The 17,394-nt window shown below is 46.3% G+C and overlaps 1 protein-coding gene across 1 annotated transcript in view; it reads left to right on the forward strand.

Moving 5' to 3' along the window:
* Positions 1-6,983: 6,983 nt before the first annotated feature.
* LOC137439047 (protein phosphatase EYA1) overlaps positions 6,984-17,394 on the forward strand; it is a 267,871-nt gene continuing 257,460 nt past the window's right edge. The window contains exon 1 of the mRNA XM_078767698.1: positions 6,984-7,174. The gene's annotated coding sequence lies outside the window, so the exon portion shown is untranslated. The remainder of the gene's footprint in view (positions 7,175-17,394) is intronic.

Here is a 17,394-nt window from a genome sequence, read left to right on the forward strand (position 1 = left end):
TCACGCCGGGCAGACGTGGAAAAGGGTCTCGGGACAAATTCGCACGTACCTAAGTACCCACGCCACCGCGGTAGCGGGGATCGAGTCTCGCACGAACCATGTGTAATTGAGTACACCCAAGTGGATGGCGTACCAAGTGGTCCGTGCTGTTACCTTGCTATTGGAACCCGATCAGAGCGATCTAATTCGTACCATGCTAAGTGAATGATGAAAGGGTCGAATCAAAGGAAGAACAGATTTAATTATTATTTACACAATGTACAATGGTAGAAGAAGAAGAGACACAGGGCAGTCTTAAACAGTCTTAACTTATTTTCCCAGACAATGAGCCCACTCACACACACAGGGAGATGAAGGAAGAATGTTCATGCGCCGAACGCGCCGGCTTTGGTCCTCCAGGAACAGCTCACCCGGCGTGGCCCTCAGGTGGTCACCGCACGTATCCCGGCAAAGGCAGGCAGGCAGGCGGGAAAATCCTCGCGGCACGTATCTCGGCAAAGGCAGGCAGGCAGGAAAATATGCGCGTCTGTGGCCCGGCACGGCTGTCTTTTACAGCGCAATTAATACAACTGCCGTCAAACTGAGCGCTCCGAACTCATAGCTCGTAACTCAGCAGTTTCACTCTCGTAACTCAACGGTGGACTGAATACAGCGCATCCCTTCTCATAACTGATTTGCCCCGTAACTCAGCTCGCTTGCCCTGCACGCATCTCATAACTGAACTCAGCGCGTCTCCTACCATCTCATAACTTGGCACATCCCCTCTCATAACTGAGGTGTGGGCTCCGGGCACAGGGTTATATTGCCCCTGCCCTAGCCCACATCGAATGTTCCAAACCCCGCCTTTTGCCGCAGTGGAAAGTCACTCCCCTCGAGCCCTGATTGGCGGCTCGCGTTTACCGTTGGCTCCTCCTTCACCTTCCTTCAGCCTAGATCGACTTGTTCAAGCCGGCCTCGTGGTATTTCGCGCCAAAACCAAAAGCATGGAGGCATCGTAAAGGACCTAATTCTCATTATTCTACTCAACGCAAAACTAACACAGGAAAAGTCTACGCTTACATTTACTAAGAAATAACAGCTTAAACGACAGTACATGTTGTAGTGTAATTAAACTATGAGGGGAAATTAACCTTTATTATAAAAACACAAAACCCCAACAATATATATATATATATATATATTGTTGCGAATATGGAATTTGGCCTCCATATCCGCTTGTAAATATTCCCCTATTTTCTCCAATACTCCCCAACTTTCCCCAATCCCCCATTCCCTAGTCCCATTGCATGTAAATAACAATCAGTAGAGCCGACCTTCCCCTTATTCCCCCATTAAATGTCGTGCCCAGGTCCACCGCACCACACGTAGACAACTTTCGGACATCTTCCTAGTTATTCTTAATCTATGTCAGTTAAGGCCTCGTTTCCATTAATTATGACTCTTCGTTGCACCAGAATGTGATTATATGGCACCAGTAGTGAGTTTAGGACCTTTCCCATACCTCCTCCCATCTTCTTCCCCGTCTACAACAACAGAGGGGCACGGCGCTGCGCGGGGGGAGTGTGCGTCCTCCCACCGGCTCGGTTCGCCGCCATCGACAATGCGCTCCAGACGATGCGCTCCAGACGATGCGCTCCAGACCATGCGCTCCACGGGGTTACCACGAAGGGGCTCCTTGTCAGCTCCTCGTCAAGGGCGGAGCCTGGTAAACCCCCCGCACGCACCCAATGAGAAGCAACGTGCCGATTCCACGAGGCGGAGCTAACGAGCCGAGGGCGTGTCACTCCCCGCCGGATATACGCGGCCACGCGCCGGATGTGACGTCAGATGCGCCCCCAGCTGGAGAAAGAAGGACCTGCGAGCGCTGAAACAGATGCGCCTGAGTTTGGAGAGGCCTGAGAAAGAACGTCACCTCTGAGCGCTGCGACGAGACCTCCCCGCATCTCTGGACCGAACCGTGTACCCTGCTTTGAGCCAAGAGTGCACCTTGAGCCATCGATACCCGCTTTCCTGCCATCAACCCCCGTGTGAGTCAGCCGTTGTTCCGTTTGTCTGTCGTCTGTCCGGGAATAATATAAGATTGTGTCTAAGTGCTTGTCTTTCTATGTTGTACCTCTCGTCCCTGTAATCTGACCTTCCGCACGAATATAATCTCCTCCGGAGGTCTTGAGAACCGTATCCCTGGTGTCGTCATTTTAATCCCAGCCGTGTGTCTGTTCCTTCATTGACCTAGCATCGCGCGACTAGTCAACGTTCGGCTTCGGGTATAATATCGAGTATAATCTTGTGCAGACGTGGTCATCCCAAAACCGCTCGGTGAATAACATCCAAGCCACGTCTGTAACAATTGGTGTCGAGGAGTGGAATTCGAACCCGGGACTAAATTTATTAGGCCCAAATTTGTAACAGTTAGAATCGATTTGGAGCGCGTTTCCCGCGCGAAATTATAACGGCCGAAATTTGAATTTGTTTTACGAAAATAAAAATAAAAAAAAAACCGAATTTTGAAAGTCGCGCTATGGCGGATCAAGACAGCTGGGGTCCGGTAGAGGAGAGAGAGGTAGGGTCGATCCAGGACCAAAATGAGGGACAGGAGGAGAGCGAAGCAGTGAGGGCGGCAGGTTCGCAAAATAGCGCCGTCACGCACGAAGAAGCGGGCGCGCAAAATGGCGCCTCGCTGATCACCGCGCCAGCGACCGTGGCAGCGCCCCTGGTGGATTCGAACCTTTTCCTCCTGCAAATGGGGGCCCTTATGGAGAGGCTAGAAGCAAAAATGGGGGTAATGGGAAACGAAATGGGGGTAATGAGGGACGAAGCGAGGGGTACCAGTGAGGGGTTAGACAATAATTTTAAGGGATTAGACAAGAAATTTGGGAAGTTAGACAATAATTTTGAGGAGTTAGACAAGAAATTTGGGAAGTTAGACAATAATTTTGAGGGGTTAGACAACGGGATAAAAGAGGTGAGAAATGGGTTAATAGGGTTAGAAAACAGTATGGAAGGCAAATTGAGGGACATGAGGGACCAAGCGGAAAGGGAAGTTAAACAAATGGAGCAGCAGATAGAGGGGGTCAGAATGGGGGTAGAAACCAAACTGGATGCTCACAGGGAGGAAATGGAGCAGATGAGGGTGGCATCTGGGCAGGAGATGCAAGTGATGGGAGAGGAGATCAGAAGAGGAGTGAGTGAGGAGGTCGGAGGAGTGCGCGAGGAGGTGAGGCACTGTAAGGAGCACATGGAGAAGGAGGTGAGAAAGGGGACTGTAAAATTGCAAGGGGGCATAGAGGACCTGACGCAGGAGGTGGAGCAGCTGACGGTGGGACAGACGGAGTTAGTGGAGCAGGTTCAAAGGAACACTGCGGTATTAGGAGGTTTAAAGGCGACACAGAAAGAACTAAAAGATGACTTGGTAGCGACGAAGAGGGAATGTCAGATGGTACGTGAGGGACTGACAACGAGGTTGGACGAGGTGATAGAGGTAATGGAGACGAAGGACCGGCAGGTGAGGACGCACATGGAAACGGTCAAGGTAGCCTTGGAGGACGAGCTTGAGGAGACGTACCGGGGAATAAAAGAGGTGAGGCACAAATTAGAAGAAGTGGAAGAAGGGGTGAGCGAAATTAAGAAGCGACGGAGAGGGGATAACAAAGAGATAAAAGAGGAGATAAAAGAATTGGTCCAAAGTCTGTGTTTGGATCGTGATGTGCTCGTTAACCGGATGAGGGATTCGCAGGTGATGGAGGAGAAGCGAAGAGGAAGAGGACCCGGTGTAGGTGGTGACCAATATGGTCGTGCGTATGATGCGCCAGGTGATTTAAGAGGCTTGGGGGTCGAGATAGACCCGGGTGTTCGTGAGAGGCCGTTGGTGAAGTGTGCGACAGGTCTGGTGTGCGAAAATGGAGGTGTGCAAGAAAGTCCGACTCTGGGGTGTGTGAGGAGAAAGTGCGTGCCAAGGAGTGAGTGTGCTGGCGAGAGTGAGTCGGTCGTAGCGCGTGTGCGAGGGAGCACGTGGAAGCGCGGGGTGGTGAGTGTTACAGAGGGTGTGACGGGAGAGAGTGCGCAAGAGTGTGCGCGAGAAAGGTGTGTGACGGACAGGTGCATGAGGAAAGAGTGCGCTGTCAGAAGTAAGGAAGAGTGTCCACCTGTGGTGAGTGTTACAGAGGGTGTAACGGGAGAGTGTGCGCGAGAAAGGTGTGTGACGGACAGGTGCATGAGGAAAGAGTGCGCTGTCAGAAGTAAGGAAGAGTGTCCACCTGTGGTGAGTGTTACAGAGGGTGTAACGGGAGAGTGTGCGCGAGAAAGGTGTGTGACGGACAGGTGCATGGGGAAAGAGTGTGCTGTCAAGAGTAAGGGTGAGTGCGTTGTCACGAGTGGAGGTGAAAGTAGTGAGAGTGACATGGAGCGTGAGTTAGTTGTGACAGGTGAGCGAGGATGTACACCTGGGATGGAAGGATGCACACCTGGAATGGTAGAGCGTGAGTGGGAATGCACGCTGGAGTTGGTGGTGAGGCACGTGGTTGGGTGTGCGAATGAGAGCACACCTGTGATTGTCACAGAGGAGGTGACCGAGGAGGGGGCGCGAAGCGGTGTATTGGTGAGGTGTGCGAGCAACGAATGTGTGCCAAAGTGTTCGGTGGTCAGGTGTGTGACCAAGGCTGTGAGTGGAATGGGTGTACCTGGGTGTGTAAGGAAGGGTACGAGGAGCATGGGCACAGCTGGATGTGTGAGCAAGGAACGGGCTGCGGGGTGTAAGCGTCCAGGTGAAGCATCGACGTTACACGGGTTAGAGGTTAGAGCGACTTTTAGCCGAAGCAGGCCCTCGGTGCGTGCCGGGCCTCGCTTTGAACGGCCGCGTCCAGGCTCCACTATGCGGAGCTGGCAGCCCGATAGGAAGGGTCGTTATGGCGACCACGTTTTGTTGAGACGTGCCGGCAGGTCGAGATCGGGACATTGGATGGCTCCACGCCGAGGTGGTGCGTGGGATCTCGGCCCGGGTAAGCCCCCGTCCCTGCCCCGAATGCCGGACGCATCCAGCCGCTGGCACAAAACAACCAGCATTCATGGCTTGGCTTTACGAAGCCGGGCTTTGGACAGGAATTGGCGCACCGAGAGGCATTAGTGAGTAGACTGTGTGATGAGGATAGTGTTTTGGACCCAAAATTAGAGAAAAAACAAAATTTGGTGATTGGCAAAGGATTGGCAGTAGTGATTGGCAGATGATGGGCAGTGATTGGCCAAATTTTTAATTTGTTGAAATTTGATGTGCAAAATTAGTAGTGAGAGACCCCCGATGTGGTGGGATGGCAAATCCACCATCCTTCCCATGGGGGGGCAAAGGAGCAATAGCTTATGGGGTGTATGGCAGTGAAAACTAGCCCGGGTGGGTTAGGATATGGTGTGTAGGGATCTAGCGAAGATGACATTAGGTAACGTTAAGGTTAGTTAGTGACTGATACCTGTAGTGGGGACGCAGGTAGATTAGAGTGGATGATAATGACGAGGGAGCGCAATAGTTTAAAGGGACGACTGGGAAGCGCAAGTTTCAGAAGGGAGTAGTTAGCTGAGATGATGCCGTGTTTGTGAGAATTGAACAGGTGTGATTGCACAGGTGTGCAACTGGACAGGTGTGTGGAGCAGTGTATGAGTAGTGAGTGTGTGGATCAGCGCGAATGCGCTTGGGGAGAGAAGGGTGCAGGTGGCACCAGGTGTGAGAGCACAGGTGTGCAGGTACAGGTGTGTGGAGAGAGTTGGAGTGAGTGGTACGGAGTGGTGTGCATGGTGCGAAGGTGTGGATGGGGAAGAGTGGACCCCTTTCACGAGTACCCGGGGCGGGTAGTGTAAGTGTTAGGTAGAGGGTGCAGGTAAATTGTGGTGGGATATTGGCATTTGTGGTGCGGTTGCAGAATGGTATTGTGGATGGGTGCATTAGTGTTGTGGAAATGGCTGGGCGTGTAGCCTGTTAGTGCGTGTAGTTGGTTGGGCACTCCACTACTGTGAGGATGCCGGCCAGGTGAGGCCGCAGGTGGGCTCTGGGAGCCGTTAGTGAGTGGGTGCCTGAGGATCCCGGGTGTGGATCGGGCAGCCCAGTGCCAGAGAGGGCACCGAGTGGGGAGAGAGCCAGAGGGCCTTCCCCAGGTAGTTAGGTTAGGGTGAGGAGCAGGTAAGCTCGGAGGCAACTGCAGTGGTGGAGGTGTGCAGGTGGGTAGACCCACTGGGAGAGGTACACGCCACAGCCCAGAAATTGTGCGAGGGCACCGGGAGATGAATCGGGGGAGTGAGACCCCAAATTGAAGAGCACCACAGTTTGGCCAATGGGAATTGGTTTTTAGAACCCATAGTGTAAGAGGGCCAATGGTTTGGCCGGAGAAAGACCCCGGGTAGTGTAAAGTTGTTAAAGTCATTTAGGAAATAGTTAGGATTGATGAACCTGTCGCACCATACGCAGCCATTTACCTGTGGTGATGATGATGACTCCACACCTGTGTTTTCTTTGTTTTGTTGCAGGAGATGAATCGCTGTGTGGATTTGTGAGACGCATCACGACGTGGATGAGACATTGGGGTGATTCCATCTCTCCCTCCCTAGGAGGGACTGATGATGAATTGGTAATGGCAAATTATGATGTTGAGTTGGAGATGGCAAATTTTGATGAGAGTTGAAAATGGAAAATTTGATTGGTTAGGAGGGAGAGAAGACGAATTTGGTATATGGGAGGAACGGGGAAGACAGTAGGGATGTTTGTTGATTTGTAAAGTAGATGTTTATGGGTAGTGTTGTGTTTTGTGGATGCAGTAAGGGGTAAGGGAGGGGCCATCTAGGTTACCTGGTGGGGGGGGGGGGCGTACGATAGGAACGTACCTGTCTCACCTGGTTCCCATGTGCCCCCAGTGTGCATCATTTTATATTGCGTGCACTTTTGCGCCCTTACCACCTTACTCACTTGTCTGCTTCTTTTGTCTCCCACCTCCGAGGATCTGGCTTTGGGGTAGAGAGAGAGGAGAGAGAGGTGCTGGCTGCGCAGTTGTGGGCCTGCACTTTCGCTGTTTGCTGCCGGGATCGATACACCATATGGACCGCAATGTTTGTGGCCACCCACAATGGACCGCAGTTCGTTTGCGGCCAAGCACCACCCGGGGATGGACCTATGGGTCAACGTGGCACCTATGCCATACAGGTGAACCACTTTTAGTTAACACCAAGTGCACCACAAGAAGAGCAAGAGACACCTGCAGGGTTAGGGGTTGTCGAATTTATTTTTATTCCAATGAACAATGGTGACTGCACCGATTGGTGGTGGGGTGGTGCTTTTGATGCTGGGAAAGGGTGCTCTGCACGTTATTAAAGGCCGTCGGCCACAGAGCACTCGTGGGTTGGTGTATCGATGCTGGCAAGCGCGCTCTCTCTATGCATAACATCTGCATGTGTTCCTCCAAAAACAGGTCCTGGATCGTAGTGTAGATATCAGCGTAATCTTGTAAATAATGCTCCCTACCGGCTGTATGTTTAGTTTGAGAATTCTTTCCGGATTCGGTTATCCTGTGGGTGTGTTTCTGTGAGGAGAAGGGTGCAACGTCGCAGGGGGACATATTTACTCATTCGTGAATATCTGTAAAACTGTCGCACTCAGGGTAGAGTTAATAGTAGAGGGAACTACATTGCGTGCCACACTAAAGTAGGTAAAAATTTATCGGGTCGGGACGCCCCAAGGGTAGAGAAGGGTGCAATGTTGCGAATATGGAATTTGGCCTCCATATCCGCTTGTAAATATTCCCCTATTTTCTCCAATACTCCCCAACTTTCCCCAATCCCCCATTCCCTAGTCCCATTGCATGTAAATAACAATCAGTAGAGCCGACCTTCCCCTTATTCCCCCATTAAATGTCGTGCCCAGGTCCACCGCACCACACATAGACAACTTTCGGACATCTTCCTAGTTATTCTTAATCTATGTCAGTTAAGGCCTCGTTTCCATTAATTATGACTCTTCGTTGCACCAGAATGTGATTATATGGCACCAGTAGTGAGTTTAGGACCTTTCCCATACCTCCTCCCATCTTCTTCCCCGTCTACAACAACAGAGGGGCACGGCGCTGCGCGGGGGGAGTGTGCGTCCTCCCACCGGCTCGGTTCGCCGCCATCGACAATGCGCTCCAGACGATGCGCTCCAGACGATGCGCTCCAGACCATGCGCTCCACGGGGTTACCACGAAGGGGCTCCTTGTCAGCTCCTCGTCAAGGGCGGAGCCTGGTAAACCCCCCGCACGCACCCAATGAGAAGCAACGTGCCGATTCCACGAGGCGGAGCTAACGAGCCGAGGGCGTGTCACTCCCCGCCGGATATACGCGGCCACGCGCCGGATGTGACGTCAGATGCGCCCCCAGCTGGAGAAAGAAGGACCTGCGAGCGCTGAAACAGATGCGCCTGAGTTTGGAGAGGCCTGAGAAAGAACGTCACCTCTGAGCGCTGCGACGAGACCTCCCCGCATCTCTGGACCGAACCGTGTACCCTGCTTTGAGCCAAGAGTGCACCTTGAGCCATCGATACCCGCTTTCCTGCCATCAACCCCCGTGTGAGTCAGCCGTTGTTCCGTTTGTCTGTCGTCTGTCCGGGAATAATATAAGATTGTGTCTAAGTGCTTGTCTTTCTATGTTGTACCTCTCGTCCCTGTAATCTGACCTTCCGCACGAATATAATCTCCTCCGGAGGTCTTGAGAACCGTATCCCTGGTGTCGTCATTTTAATCCCAGCCGTGTGTCTGTTCCTTCATTGACCTAGCATCGCGCGACTAGTCAACGTTCGGCTTCGGGTATAATATCGAGTATAATCTTGTGCAGACGTGGTCATCCCAAAACCGCTCGGTGAATAACATCCAAGCCACGTCTGTAACAATATATATATATATATATATATATATATATATATATATATATATATATATATATATATATATATATATATATATATATACAGTGAAACCTTGACTTACGTGTGCACCAACTTACGAGTTTTCCGAGATACGAGCCGTCGCTCGGTCGGTTTTTTGCTTTGTGATGCGAGCCGAGATCTGAGTTACGAGCGAGCGAGCTTGGATATAAAACACGTAATCGTCGAAAAACATGAGCGAGGTGTGCGTGTTGTCGACTTGGCGAGGCAGTACGATCGTAGTACTTCTACGATATGTACGATTTTGAAGCAGGAGTCGATAAAGGCTATAACGCCAGCCAAGGGCGTTAAGATTATTTCAAAGCTCCAGACCTCTGTCCATGAAGAGATGGAGAAGTTGTTGTTTGTGTGGTTGACGGAGAAGCAGGTCGCAGGAGATACCGTGACCGAGAGCATCATCTATGAGAAGGCACGAGACATTTACGGGGATTTGGTGCAGCAGACGGCGGGAACATCAACGGACGAGGCATCGGAAGAGTCATTCAAAGGCAGTCGGGGATGGTTTGATAATTTTAAGAAGAGGACCGGCATTCACTCCGTCGTCAGGCATGGTGAGGCAGCAAGCTCGGATGTGAAGGCAGCTGAAGATTTTATTATAACTTTTGCCGAACTGATAGAAGCCGAAGGATACATCCCCCAGCAAATCTTCAACTGTGACGAGACAGGGCTCTTCTGGAAAAAGATGCCGAGGAGGACGTATATAACGGCAGAGGAGAAGAGCATGCCAGGCCACAACTTGTTCAGAGTGCCGGCGATAGCTCGCCTTCTCTTTGTGGAAGACACGGTGAGATCCTTAACATCCAACAACTAATGGGACGCAAACGGGGCGCCCAGTTTAGCGGTACACACATTGATGAATCACCCTGCCTGTGAAACACCGACATGACAGGTTATAGCTGGGTCGGGATTCAAACCCAGGCTGGACAGTTTAGAATCAATTGTGCGTACCTCCAGTCCAGGCCATCCTGCCAACTTGTATGCTGCATACAGGTGAAATATAAAGCGCGAGATATTTATATATATATATTTCAAAAAAAATTGGTGTGGTTTTTGGCGGGCTGGAACGGATTAATAGCATTTCAATTCATTTTAATGGGGAAATTTAATTTGAGAAACGAGCAAATTGAGTTACGAGCTCGGTCACAGAACGAATTAAACTCGTAAGTCAAGGTTTCACTGTATATATATATATATATATATACACACATATATATATATATATATATATATGTATGTATGTATGTATGTATGTGTGTGTGTTCATGTAATTGGTAAGAAAATATTTTCCCACTTGTATGCATCTTCTGTATATATCGAGAGATTAATAAAAGTAATATGTAATGTAACTAATTTGGTTGTCACAGCATGCTGAAATGAAGGCCACAGTTGGGGTGAATAAGGCCATTGCTCTCGACACTTTTCTTGGCAAGAAAAACATGCTGAGCAGAGTAATTTTCACTCCTCTCCTCACACCTTTCCTGTCATCCAGCTCTGGCATAGACCCCGTGGACCTTAGCCAGAACATTGGACTATAGGAAGAACAAACGGCGTCGGTGGAAAAATGTGTACTATACGACTCAAGGGGGGAGGGCTGCACAGGTCCCATGACCAGAGCAAGGCCATTTTAAATCCCAAAGAGGCAGACAGGCAGCGTGTTAGCTGCGGGTTCCGTGCCTGTAATGAAAGCGAAGTGGGGTTATTAAAGTGTGGGGAAACTGGCCAGACCCACACACTCTTTAAGCCCTCATGATTAATGGCCGAGCTCTGTGACACTAGGCAGGGCACAAACCTTTTCTTCTTTCTTTTTCTTTGCTCAATCTTCACGAGATTGAAGCCACAGCGCGGTTGTGTGGGAAGAACTTCTAACAAACCGATCCCATGGTTTTATCATTGGAATGTTGTTCAGCCAAAACAATGTGTGCGATGCAATCAAAGGCCTTGGCTGATATTATATATACATATGTATGAATCTTAGACACCAGAGATCTGAAACTTCTTTGATCAATTCCTGGTAATGATGAATTTAATTTCTTTCTTTATTTTTCTTAATCGTTCTTCATCCATGTTTCTGCTTCTTCTTCATCTCCTTTATTTTTTGCCTTTTTGCATGCTGAGTTATTTCAAGGCACAGAAAGATAAGAACCTTATCCTTATGCATCATGTGGGTTGTCCTTATGCCATGTTGATTTTAAACTTAAATGATCAAAAGTTCATTTTGAACTTATCCTTTTCATTGACACGGCAGATATGACCTTCCCTTCTGTATTCAGAAGCACCTACAGCAGAAAAGGTTTACCCCTCCAACGATTTAGTCAAAATATGTCGTGATGACAATCCGTAAAAGGATTATGATGTTGTCGTGTCATTCCTTTATTGTTTTTCCTTCCTGCCTATTTTGGTTGTTTTGTTTTTTTGTGGATTCCATCCCTGCATGTTTTTTTCATTTTTAAAGAATGTTTTTTTTCTGACTTGTTCAACTCTATATTTTCCCAATCTGGTTGCCAATGACGTCATCATTCAGCAAATTATTTTGAGGGGTGTTTACATGGGGAACCCCTCTTCCCCCAACTCCCACACCCCTCAATGATATATCTCATACGAGTCCCTTCCTAGTTCCCTTCAAATCCCGTCTAATATTCCCGTCCTTTCTGTCTCCACTCAGACATTCTGCTACCCTAGTTGTCCATTTTTGGAGCCATCTATTTATTTCATACACCAACATCACATAATTTTTCTTATCACTCTCACTCCTTTCTCTACTCCTTCCCTTCTATTCTATCCCCATACTTCTATATCCTCCCAATGTTCCTTCTCTTATCTCCCAAACTCCACTCACCTCCTTTCCTTCTCCTATGGTCATACATTCTCTTCTTTGCCTCAATTTACTCCCTACCTATACATACATAATAAAGAGATTCCTATATGTTGTGTCACTTTGCCAATGCTCCAGACCACAGGAGTGAGATAACAGCATTTATTAAATCCGCAATTCTCCCCTCTCCACGCTTCTTTCTCCATCCCTTTATGAGCATCCCCTTGTGTCCAAAATCACATGAGCATTTACATAGTCACTGTAATAACAGGACACAACACTACTCTCTTCACTTCTGTTCCTTTTGTCAATGTTGGCATTTCCAATTTCCTCCGACTCCCTACCCTGTGTCCATGTAATAAATAGATGCCTTATAAAGGGATCACATGATTACATCTATTTACATAAGGAGGAAGTACTGGACGATTTGCTTGACCAATTGTATACATACGGTATATGGAAAGCTGAATTTAGAATGCTCTTTTCAATAACTGGTATGACCTCAGGTGAACCTCCACAAAAGCATCAGCAGACCGTTCTGTGTCCTTTTCCTCTGTAAATTATGCATTTGTCGTACGTTACTGGCTCTATTATCCCGACTTTTAGCAATCAATCAAACTCCTGATCTATCGACCCTTTCAATGAAAATGGTACAGGACGGGTTTTCACAAACCTATGAGTTCTATTTGGTTCAATATCTAGCTCGACTTCCGTTTTCTTCAGTTTCCCAGCTCAAATGCGAATAATCTCCCCTATTCCATTAGGAGCTTCCACATTTGATCGCTCTACCATTGAGGTTGTTCACTGACTGCCAATCCAAGTGGATTGTCCGGAGCCAATATCGTCTCAGCAGACTAGGACCCTGAGCCTTTCACCACCACTAAAGTCAACTTTGTCTTGTGTTTACTATAAGTTACAGTGACTTCACATTCTCCCATAATCATACTAAAATACGCCATTTGGCATCTGTCTGTCTGTTTGATGAATGTTTGACCCCAATACATTCTGTCATTACTTATCCAATCTCAACCAAACTTGACAGGATGACAATGGGTTACACAATGAAGGTTGTAGCACATTCATTTGCCCCCCTCCCCAAGGGGGTTTTCTCTCCCGAGCGGGTTTCCCCCACCATTGCCGTCAATGGGGTTGTGTGTTGAGGTGTATAACCATATTAAGTTAGCTTTATCGTGGTGTTTTTCCAAGGCCGCTTCAAATAACAAAACTAACGATAATAGCATAATATTGATGTTATTACAGAACAATATTAATACCAATGATATCCCAACCTCCCCAAGGGGTTTTCCTCCTTGAACAAACATCGAGTCAACATTTATAATTAGTAATCATGGCGTTTTCGTGGGAGCAATGGCCCAACAGTCTCTACCAGAAGTAAAAAATATTATAAACCACAAACACGTATGATAATTTTTTTAAACAGTCGCTAATGCTGTTTATAACACTAAATAAAGAATTTTGGAGGAATCCCGACAGCGAGGTAAGTTTTTACTTACAGAACTGAGCGAAGATCTACTGTACTCTTTTTTTTTTTTGTATACTGAATCGAGGCTCGTGAAAGAGCTAACATTTACTTCACAAACAAATCAACCAGACAAACAAAATATATAAAAAGAGGGAGCGGAAAACAAGATGGGGAGAGAAGGGGAAGCACACAAACACAACATTTGAGAGCAGGGAGATGTGTGGAAGGGAGAGGGCTTGGGGGGAGGAGGCGTGGGAAGGGGGGGGGGGGGGGAGGGAGAAGATGCTCCACAAATCTATATGCTCCACAAATGTTGGGTAAATAACATGACCCTGCCACTACCATGGCGTTTTTATAGCGAATTTTTGAAACTCGCTCCTGCTGTTTAACACGAAACTGAAAGGGAGGAAGACCGGGATGTGCTCATTTACCAAGCAGCTAGCTTGTGCTTGCCAAGCTGGCCATTCCTTAACGGTTTTGAATGGAGTGCTGTGCTTGCTCGAATGCTTAAACCACTTGGCAATCTCTCCACAAGGAACTTGGTAAAGGAACACACACCCAATGTTCTTGAGACCCGACCATAGATCGTCTGTAATCGATATACCCCAAAAAGGAATCACCCTTCCTGCCGCTCCCGTAGTGAGTGGGTGTACTAGTATCCATAAATTCACCAGTGTACGTGCGTAATATGGTCCGATTTTGGGCAGATTGTGGACCTGCTTAGGTCAACTGCCCCCCACCTCTCCTAGAACTTAGCCTCACTCATCCAGAGTTACCTAAGACATGTTATGTATTTCCATTAGCACTTCCCTGCCTTGTACCTCCAACTTAACAACAAGTGGTTTGGATTTCGCTTGGTTGTTCAATTTATGAAAAAGACTGTAGATGTCCTCTCCATTTTCTTTCTCGAAGAGTCAAAGTGATATGTCTGCTATTTTGACTTTTCTCCGTTTCCTGTGGAGAACTGTTCTTGCTTTGAGGAATATTTTGGGTTTTGGATTTCGAACGACAGACTCTTGCAAAATGACCCTTTTTTCCACAGATATAGCAGTCCACATTTCTAATTTTTCGAAATCCAATGTTGCTTCCCTTAGCAATCTGAGTTTAATTCTATAGACTGGAGAACTTCCTTGAGATTACCTCCATTTTCACACCATTAAGTCAATGTACATTAGGTTGTTATGTAATCTGAAATGGACTCACTCACTCCCTTCCTGGCTGCAGATATTCAGCTTAAAGCACTGCACGATCACCGAATCCTTCGGATTCCTGTATTGTTCGATAATTGAAATTAAATCCGGCAACGGAACATCCCCCAACTTCCTTGGGGCGAACAAACTTGACATCAGCTTGTAAGTCGGCACACCACAAACACTCAGCAGTATCGATCGTTGTTTATCCACACTCGTAATGCCGTTAGCTGCAAAATAGCACTAAATCCGCTCCATATAAAAAGACCACTCTTCCTCTTCCGATTTAAACTCTCCAATTGTGCAGAATGTGTCCATGATTCCCAGAAAGAAAAAAAAACGTCAGTCTCCAAGGGAAAACAGTTTATACTCATCTCAGAACTTATTGGGTGTCTTATAAAAGACAGGAAGACTCGCACATACACCAGAAATGCTGCCATTACCAAAACCACTTTATTGCGCTCATGCGCAGATACAGCATCGCGATACATTAGTGGTGTATTGTGGTTGAATTATTTTTAAAATCTGATGAAAATTTTTCTTTTTGGTTGTAGTACGGGTACAATATCCAAGAGAAATTGTCACTTCCTTCCATTGGAATCATTGTAATTGCTTCAGCCATTATTGTGCTAGGCCGGATGACATTTACAATTGACCGAGGATAAACAAATTGGCGATTTTGCAATCTCTCGATTTGGTACTTTAGTGACGTATTCTGGTGTCTTCTTCGTTCTTGATAGTTATGAAAACGTTCAAGAATAAAAGGTATGGCTCGTAAAGGCTTATAGTTTTCAGGCATATCGTTTTGTACACATTTTGGGCAGCCATTTTATTTCCCGTGTTATCCCTACATATGGAGTTCTACTGTACTCCGTGATAATGCAAAATTTAAACAAATCCAGGTATAAATCTTCAGTTAGGATTCAGGTACAAGTCCATTGAGCATATAAAGACAAACTGCTTATGGAGGATATACATATATTCAAAGCTGCACTTCAGTGTAAAGAATCGACGAATAAGGACCATAGAACCATACATCGCTTCGAAAACCATTGTGTTGTTATTCTTCTGAAACTTATTTCCCTTTTATGAACTTGCCATGGATGTTCAAGTCCTGCAGTACCAGATTGCTGATGAAGCTTGGTTCGTAGAATCCAATTACCAACAAAAATTGTGCTTGAATATCTGGCAAATTGCAATAGTTCTTATTATGGCTCCCAGAGGGAGGCATTGTGTTTACTCTTGGTGTCCTTGTTGTTATTCCTTTTTGAATATTTTTTCGTCATTATTTAATTTTTTAAAACATTAATTTTTTTACCAATTTTTTTAAATTTTTTCATTTTACAAATATTTAAATCTTCAATTAATCATTTTTTAAAAATTATTTACTTTCATTTTTAAATTATATATATTTTAAAATCATTTAATTTGCATTTTTTCATTTTGTTATCATTTTTCCCAATTTTCACGTAAAAAAAATTTCCCCAATTATTTAATTTTTCTTTTCCATTATATATATATATATTTCCTTATTTAATTTCAATGATATAATGAACTCTTTGGAAAAACAAAAATACGTTTTTCATTCTGAGGCAAAATTTCAAGTGCTACCATTTGGCTAATATCAGCGATCCGTCACCATCAGCGATCTCCGATCTCTAAACATCAGCGACCTCTAGCTGTCTACGAATTGGGTTTTGTTTTATACTTACAGGGTGATTGAGGCAATTTTATTGGATGACTCACCATCTTACAATGAACCTTTCCTCAGCGTGTGAAGTCACAGAATACTTGTACATCCGTAAATTACAAAGACATTACTCAATATTAGTGGCAGGAGCAGTTCTAAGTACAGGTGTCTGTTGGCTAAAAGTAAGGGGAATATTAAGGGTGACCTTTACAAAACAAAAGTACCATTGACATACAATAACAATGAGTACCATTCAGCACCATCGAGATGCCATTCCTTTGTTTCTCCTACCATAGAGTTTATACCATTGACTTACCTAATTTTTTTCTTGCCAAACCATGCATACCATTTTCAATGCACCTGCTGGAAGTAAGAAGTATGAGTTATGAGTACGTTATTATTATTTTTTTTTAATTAACGAGCCTTCTTCTAAAAATCACAGCGATCTCATGGTACATATTCCCACACTTAATTCCCACGATTTAAACCTTCCAAAAATCACTCCTTCAGCGTGTTCCCGTTTTCCAGACACTACGCACAAGAATTTTTGAAAATGTTCGTCTCGGACAAACGACAAAGTCAATCGGCAATGTGCTTTTTTGGAAAGCGCGTTAATTTTTTCCCCCTCCAGCCGGCATCCCGTGTAAATTGAGATATTGATGACAGACACATGACAAGGCTTTGTACGGATCGACTGTTGTACCAATGTCAGCCGCATGCATAATCTCAAAATGCCTTTCGTTTGTAACTCACTTGACTCCAGCTTAAGCGCCTCTGACTTCTTGACTTTTTCACCTCTTGGTGGCTAATTTGCTCCAGACTTGTTTCTTGAAGGACGGGGGTTGGTGGTGGATCTGACGATTTCCTGGGCTCAAATCGCATGGGCCTGATTAAACAGCGGCCGGTGCGGCCTTCCTAGAGTGTATAATTAGGTTGACCTTGCAACTCTGGGCTCAGAAATCTGCCCTTAACTTTTCCCGTGTGCCGGTCCGGCCCGGGCCCCGGCATGTTTGAATCATTTCGTGAATTGGATAAATTGCGATGGAGTTGCTTTTTAAATAAATTGCCACTTGACATTAAACCACACAACAAATTGAGTCGTGCCATTTACCCAAATGGACCTACACAAACGTTATTCCTGAAGCGCGGGGCATTTTAAATGGCGGCTCACAGATGTGTTGGACAAGTTTGATGATTACAATTTGGTATTGCACAGTCTTCAAGTTCAAAATGCATTTCCAGTAATACTTAGAATGTTCGTACAATGAAAAAAAA

The sequence above is a fragment of the Myxine glutinosa genome, chromosome 13, assembly GCF_964187855.1.
Source record: "Myxine glutinosa chromosome 13, kmMyxGlut1.1, whole genome shotgun sequence".
In the NCBI taxonomy this organism is placed as follows: domain Eukaryota; kingdom Metazoa; phylum Chordata; class Myxini; order Myxiniformes; family Myxinidae; genus Myxine; species Myxine glutinosa.